The sequence below is a fragment of the Sciurus carolinensis genome, chromosome 2 (genome assembly GCF_902686445.1).
Source record: "Sciurus carolinensis chromosome 2, mSciCar1.2, whole genome shotgun sequence".
NCBI classification, from domain to species: Eukaryota; Metazoa; Chordata; class Mammalia; order Rodentia; family Sciuridae; genus Sciurus; species Sciurus carolinensis.
In genome coordinates this window covers 110,459,317-110,466,330 of record NC_062214.1, presented here as the reverse complement: position 1 = coordinate 110,466,330, position 7,014 = coordinate 110,459,317, and the positions used below count along the sequence as shown (strand labels likewise).

Below are 7,014 nucleotides of genomic sequence, written 5' to 3'. Positions count from 1 at the left end.
CTCTGGGGCTTGGACAGGCTGTGTAGAGTGGGGACTACTCCTTAACAGCAAGGCGTCCTCATGGTGGGAATTTGAAGGGAGTTTTGTAAGAAAGTGAAAGTGATGCCATCAGGATCCTCCTGAAGACAAGCCAGATGAATTATTAAGGAGGTGAAGAGAGTCAGACTCAGCTAAGGAGTCCCACATCTCTGGGAATACTTCAGATGACCTGGCTTACTTAGGTAGAGAAAAAATTCTCATGCTGCACAGAGGGTAATCAGGGAGCTAGAATTGAGCTCGCAGAGGCAGCGCAAGGTCAAGGGAGGTACACATTTTAGGGCTGGGATCCAGGCTCAGTCATAGGTTCTGACTGCTCACAGGCTATTTTTAAATGTGTGAAACTCAATATATCAGTGGGGAGGGAAGAGCAGGAGGGCTGGGGGTGAAGGGCTGAGGCCTGCAGGCCTGTCCCCTGAAGGAAACTCTTTCCTGGGAAGTGAAATCATTCGGCTCTGGCTTGACACCCCAGACTTCAATTTTGAGCCCTGAAAATAAATACCGGGCCTGTGTTCAGAACTAATGATGGAGGCCCTGGGCCAGAATAGAATTTGATAATTTACTCTGCCTCTCATTTCAGCCCTTTCTTTGGTTTGATGGATGCATCTTAAAGGGAATATATCATACTGTGTTAAAAACAAAAAACACAAAAATAAAAAGCAAATCCCACAAAAATAAAAACAAAATAAATCCCTCTTTGTGTTCTGCTTAAAACTGTTTTTAAAACTACATTCAAAAATGAGTATTTTTCTGACTGAATTATCAGGCATCTTCTCTAGCTGGGAACCTCCCCCTCATCCCCGATGCCCAATTCCAAGCTTCTCTTTTCTGAGGCAGCAGCTGCCCAGTAGACTGTCCCTGGCCTACACAGCCCATCAGAAACCAAGCAACAACCAGACCAAAGCCAGACTGACCAGTGTCATGTGTTTGGGTAGTTGATGTTTTTTAAAGCACACACCTGGTCCCCTTACAAATGAAAACCAGTTTGGGAGTGAACAGAATAGTTGCCAGGTCTCCTACCAACGTGGCTTTAGTAGCTCACAAAGCACACTCATGTATGTTTTCCATTTCTTAGGGGCCTCGTTTTTGGAGCTCTTCATTAGAAGCCAGTACTGGCCAATAAGGAAGCTGTTCATGTGGTCAGTGTGTGAAGGTCAGATGTGGATATATTTTACTTTTTATTTTGCCACAAGTGGGAGAAGAAGGTTTAAAATGGAAGAAAAAAAAGCTCTATGGATGAAGGTATCTAATGTGCAAGGGTCTTTGAAACCAGGCTTCCAATAAGTCAGAGAAAGTCATATGTAAGATTCAGAAAACATGATTCTTTGGGACTGTGAGGGGGAGACCCAGATGAGACAGGCATTAGCTGGAGATGAGTGACTTAAATACCCAATCTAAATCTTATCCTGATTGTAGGTTTAAAATAAACATAGAGCCAGATGTGGTGGTGCATGCTTATAATCCTAGCTACTCTGGAGGCTGAGGCAGGAGGATTTGAAAGTTTGAGGTCAGCCTCAGCAACTTATCAAGACTGTCTCAAAATAAAAACTTAAAAGGCTGAAGATGTAGCTCAGTGGTAGAGCACCCTTGAGTTCAATCCTCAGTACCACACAAAATTAATTAATAAAATAATAAAAATAAGTAAATAAAATAAGCATGGATATTAGAATGGGGGTAGCTTAAGATTTCTTTTGGTAAATATTTTTGGGGCTTAATCAAGGCAAAAGGAAACCCAGGCATGGCCATCCAGAGCTCTCTGCCTGTGCAGGGCAACTAGAAGCGGGGCTCTGTTCCTCATGGTTCTGCCCACCCCACCCATGCAGGTGAGACTGGCACTGGTTCTGGGCAGCTGACCAGTGAAATTCTTGGTCACAGACCTGACAATGGGTAGTGGGCAAAGCTGAGGGCCCAGGATGAAGAGTAGAAGAAGGAGTAGGGGTAGTGGGTAGAGAGTTACACGGTGAAGACAACTGTGCCTGGTTGTGGGACTGGGAAGGGAGGAGCCAAGGTGTCTGTCCTCCCCCTGACTCCTGGGACTCCTTCCTTTTTGGCCTCCAAGAGCCTCTCATGGTTTGGGTCACATCTCCCCACTGGTTCATACTCCAGGGCTGCTGCAAGGCAAGAACTGCAGTGAGGGGACAGAAGGAGGTGAGAGAGGAACCCCTTCCTGTAACAGAACACGGGTCTGCCTCGAAGCTGAGGGGGCCCCCTCTTCACTGGTCCTTGCCATCGTACCAGAAAGATTTCAGACATGAAGCTCAGAGCAGCAAGCACAAGCTTACTAGGAGGAATGGGAAAAGGGAAAAGGGGATGCCTTTGAGGGATAGCGTGCTCTTCCTGCCCTCCAGCTTTATTGGGAGCCCCAGGGAAATTTCCAGAGAGTCCTGCCCAGGTCCGCCTTTTGACTGACAGCATAGGAACTCCACAGACAGCCTTGAAGAAAAGATGGTGTGGTGCTCACAGAGATGGAGTTTTAAAGGAAACTGAGTTCCCCTGTTTTGCATCAGTTTCCTTCCCCTTTAATGGGTTCATTATCCTTTGAGTAGTCCTCCATAAGCTTTCTTTGTGAGAGTCTTGATGTTTGGGTTGCCTGGTGATTGGGGGTTGTGATAGTCTGGGTGATAAGGAAGGGTCCAGGACACCTGGTAGAGTGTGACATGATCTTGAAACATTAGTTTTTCTAAGGGGCTATAACTATGGCCCCCATCTTCTAGGAACTTCTCTGTCAGATAAGGGTCCCTGTGGTTTTCTGTGGCTCTTCATTGTCCTTTCCCTGCTCAACCATTCATGGCTGACTAGCTACTAACACTCCCACCTGCAGACCCTCAGAGGCTTTATATGAAAAATACCTAAATTGACAATAGGGGAAGGGAGTGGGTGGAAGAGGGCAGCATATTCCTCTTATATTTCAATTGTTTATAACAGAAAAGTATATTTAAGTTTACATAATTCTAAATAAAGGAAAGAGGAAAAAAAACATTTTCTGGAGCAAATATGATTAAGCCAATTTAATTTTTTCATCAGTTTTCAACAGAATAGTTAGATATTTTAAACATTTTCACTGAAATAAAGACTTTCCCACCTACTATGAAATTTTCCCATTCTAGTCTTACCTTGGTGAATTTTCTTTCATGGTCATATTCCTTAACAATTCTAACTTTTTGCAACTCAATTTTTTTATCCCCCGGATGTGATTCTCAAAAAGTTTACCATGTGGAATTTTAACTCTTATTGGTTTTATTTTGCATTGGTTATTCCTAAAAGTAATTCTCACTGCAAATTGGATGAAGAACTATTTTTTTAATTCCAAAAAGCATTAATAAAGAAAACATATTTTTCAAGGCCTCTTTAAAATGGCAGGATGCTTTCTTGTATTAAAATAACTGTTTAGGATGTGTAAAATCCTACAGATAGAAAAAAGGTGCCCTCAGTTTCCAGGAGCATGCTCTGGAAAGGAAGAATGTTCTTCAGTAAGAATGTGTTTTAGTGAGAAACAGAAAAAGAAGATCAGATCATGTAGAGAAAGGGGTTGCAGCCAGGCGTGGTGGCACATGCCTATAATCCCAGTGACTCTGGAGGTTGAGGCAGGAGGATCATGAGTTCAAAGGCAGCCTCAGCAACTTAGTGAGGCTTTCAGCAACTTAGTGAAGCTTTAAGCAACTTAGTGAGATCCTGTCTCAAAATAAAATATAAAAAAGGGCTGGGGGTGGGTTCAGTGGTTAAGTACTGCTGGGTTCAATTCCCAGTACCAAAAAAGAAAAAAAAGGGAGGTGGAGGTTGCCATACAGACCAACAGTATCATGCACTCCCTAACAGTTCTCCATCAGTGCTTGTGTTAGTTACCTTTCCTATGCTGTGACAAAACAAATTATCAATTTATGAGGAGGAAAGGTTTATTTTGGCTCAGGGTTTCAGATATTTCACAGTTTCCATCATGGTTGTTTGGCCTTGTTGTATTGGGCCTGAAGGGATACAGTACATCATGTGGGGAGAGCATTCTGGAAGAGATCCATTTACCTCAGGTTGGTCAGGAAGCAAACAGAGAGAGGAAGGTCCCAGTCCCTTCGAGGGCACAACAACAATACCTAAAGGTTCCACTGCCTACCAATACTGCCGTAGGTTGGGGGACCAAACCTATATATAGCACACTGGGCCTTTGCAGGAAATTCAAATCCAAACTACAGTAGTGCTTAAGTTAAAATTTCTAGAATTAGCTCTGGGCACATATAACTACTAAATTGTACAGGGTAATTGTTCAGCTCCAGATTTTGGAGGCTGAGGACTTCACAAGCATTCCTTTCATCTGTATCCCTTCAATTTTGGGAATATGAATGAGAAAAAACTCTGAAACATTTCTTAAAACACACATAATAATTGTTAGAACAAAAAGACCCAGCCGGACACAAACTTCATGAATTAGCTCAGCTCTTTTATTCAGGAACGAAGTTTCATGCAGGAATGAGGGGTGGGGGACAGGGATGAAGTGATGCACCTCTGAGGGACCCATTTCCTGTTGGAAAATGAACCACTGAACAAAGAAAGGGACTAGGCTATAGGTTATAGTGAGAGGTGATTTAGTGAGTGTGTCAGTTTGGGCACTCAGGAAGTTGAGTTGTTGGGTTCGGGGTCTTTGGCCCACCTGGAGAGGAGTTATCTTGGAGGGATTAGTGTTTTCCTAGAGACTATCAAGCTAGATTTGATGAAACACTTTCTCCCTGCCTGTGGCCAGCATCTGAAAAGGATTTATCTTGAAAGAGATGAAAGCTATCAATGTATGGCTTTCTTTTTCATTTCCTTTTTCAGGCCACATTATCTTGGGGTTTTTCATTTTCCATATCCAATAATAATATTATACATGAAAGCACAAATGACAGAGGTGGGAAGCAGGAAGCAGACCTCAAATCAGCGAGCTCTTTATTCAGCTGCAGGGTTGATCGGTCAAACACCTGATGTGGCTCATTTTTGGCAGGGAAAGTGGCTGCTGGCCACCATGAGGGTCACACAGCCTTAGCAGAACCAGGTCATGGGAGGAGTCAGTTACTTTTGGTGGGCCCTTTTGGTGGGTAGGGGGCAGGACCAGGTCATGGGAGGAGTTTTGGTGGCAGGATCATTTGGTGGGGGTGGGGGCGGGAGTACAGGCAGGTAACCATATCCTTCAATACATCATTTAGATAAACAATGGCTAGGGTCTCATACAGGAGGACTCTCTTGTCTTAAATATTTATATGTAGCAGGAAAGGGGAATTTAACAGTTGGCAACAGTTACTTGAAGAAAATAAATTATTTCATGTTTTCCCAGAATGAACTAAGACTATATCTGGTAAACTGGTTTAGTTTGAAAAGAACTTAGAGCCCAGGGGACAGTAGCTGCTGCTATTGTTACCGGGTCCAGGCATGCTCTGCCCCAGGTGCTCTAATTTCAGGGAACAAAAGCCCACTTATTTTTGCTCCAAAAAAGGGGCATGAAACTTCATCGAAAGGAGCTAACATTCTGCAGCCATGGGTCCAAGAAGATAGTAATTAATCTGCATTTCTCCTCAGAGGCCTATGGAAAGTATCCTAGGTAGTATAGGACAGACAGAAAGACTGGGCTTAGCTTTCTCAGGTATCCCCTGGTTCCACAGAAAATGCACCCACCTATGCAGGAGATGATGGGTGCCACCCTTGCCCCAGCTCTTGGGCATCTTATAGGCTGGGTTGCTTAATCTTCCTGAACCTTGATTTCTTCATTTGTAAAGCAGGAATAATAACTTAGAAGTGTGAGAACTAACGCCTGGCCAATCATAGGCCACAATCCTGTTAGTTCCTTTTCTGCCCAACCCCCATTATAAAGAGTGCCATTTCAGACCCACAAGATTTACCAAAAATTCTTCGGCGGTTTTCCCCCTGGCTGAATGTGACAGCTATTAAAATGGTAGGTCACAGGTTAGGTTTGGATGATGCAGCTGTGTTTTAGAAGAGGGGAAGGCTATTCCCACCTCATACAAATGAATGTCCCCATTGGACTCCTAGGAACAGAATCATCAATTTATCAATGAAGCAAATCTTCTGTTGAACAGGACAAGCTGGGTCAAGCATTTGAAGATGTTTTTGAGGTACTGACTCAGGATTCATCTGCAGATCTTCAGTACTCCTCAGATTAGAAAGATTACTTGACTTTCATCAACCATTGTCCTCACATTGGAGGAAATTCCAGCTGCTATGGAGGGTTGACTACAGAAGACCCTGCCTATAATTGGAGAACCATAATAAACAGTGCTGTGGGCTTCTATTTTGATAGAAATATTCATTAACCTCTGCAGAACATAACTGAAAATCAGTTGGTGCAAACTACTGTTTTCCAGCAAAGGGGAGGAAAAGGCAGGAGGAATCTCTGACTGCTGGAACCCCTTTGGAAGTCCCTGTGCAATCCCCAGATAGCATCTTGTGTCCCATGTGTTGGTAAAATCAAAGGCATCTTTCAGTTTGTATTTTACAAAAAGAAAAGAAAATCTTGCTGAACTTTGTAGGGGGAAAAAAAAAAAAAGGCAATCAGAAGACCATGACTTATCAGAAAATAGTCAGAGCCCTGAGGAATTACAGGACTGGGGAAACCACCAAAATCCTGATCAAGAACATTTGTTTAAAAAACTAGAATGCAAATTACAATTATACATATGCCAATTAAAAAAGAAAGCTTAGTTTTAATAACCCAGCAAAATACCAGCCTTGATTCCTGTGAATATTATACATATGGTACAACTTCTAAAAATGGTCTCAATGTAACAATTATTTTTTAAATTATTTTTTAAAACTAAGACATATTGTGTTTGTCTCCCACAAAGGAGAGTGTGTCATTGGTACCCTCTGCATCCACAACTTGTAGGAGTTCATCACAAGTAGGAAATGGGGACAGGGTTGGGCCTGAGTTAGGATTTTCCTCATTCTAGGGGAGAATGCAGAAGAAGGGGAAACAGTAGTCCAGGGCATGGAGCGGCT

At 43.0% G+C, this 7,014-nt stretch overlaps 1 pseudogene; it reads left to right on the top strand.

Moving 5' to 3' along the window:
* Nucleotides 1–5,498: 5,498 nt before the first annotated feature.
* On the top strand, nucleotides 5,499–6,670 carry LOC124976395 (transcription factor Spi-C-like; annotated as a pseudogene).
* The last annotated feature ends 344 nt before the right edge of the window (nucleotides 6,671–7,014 follow it).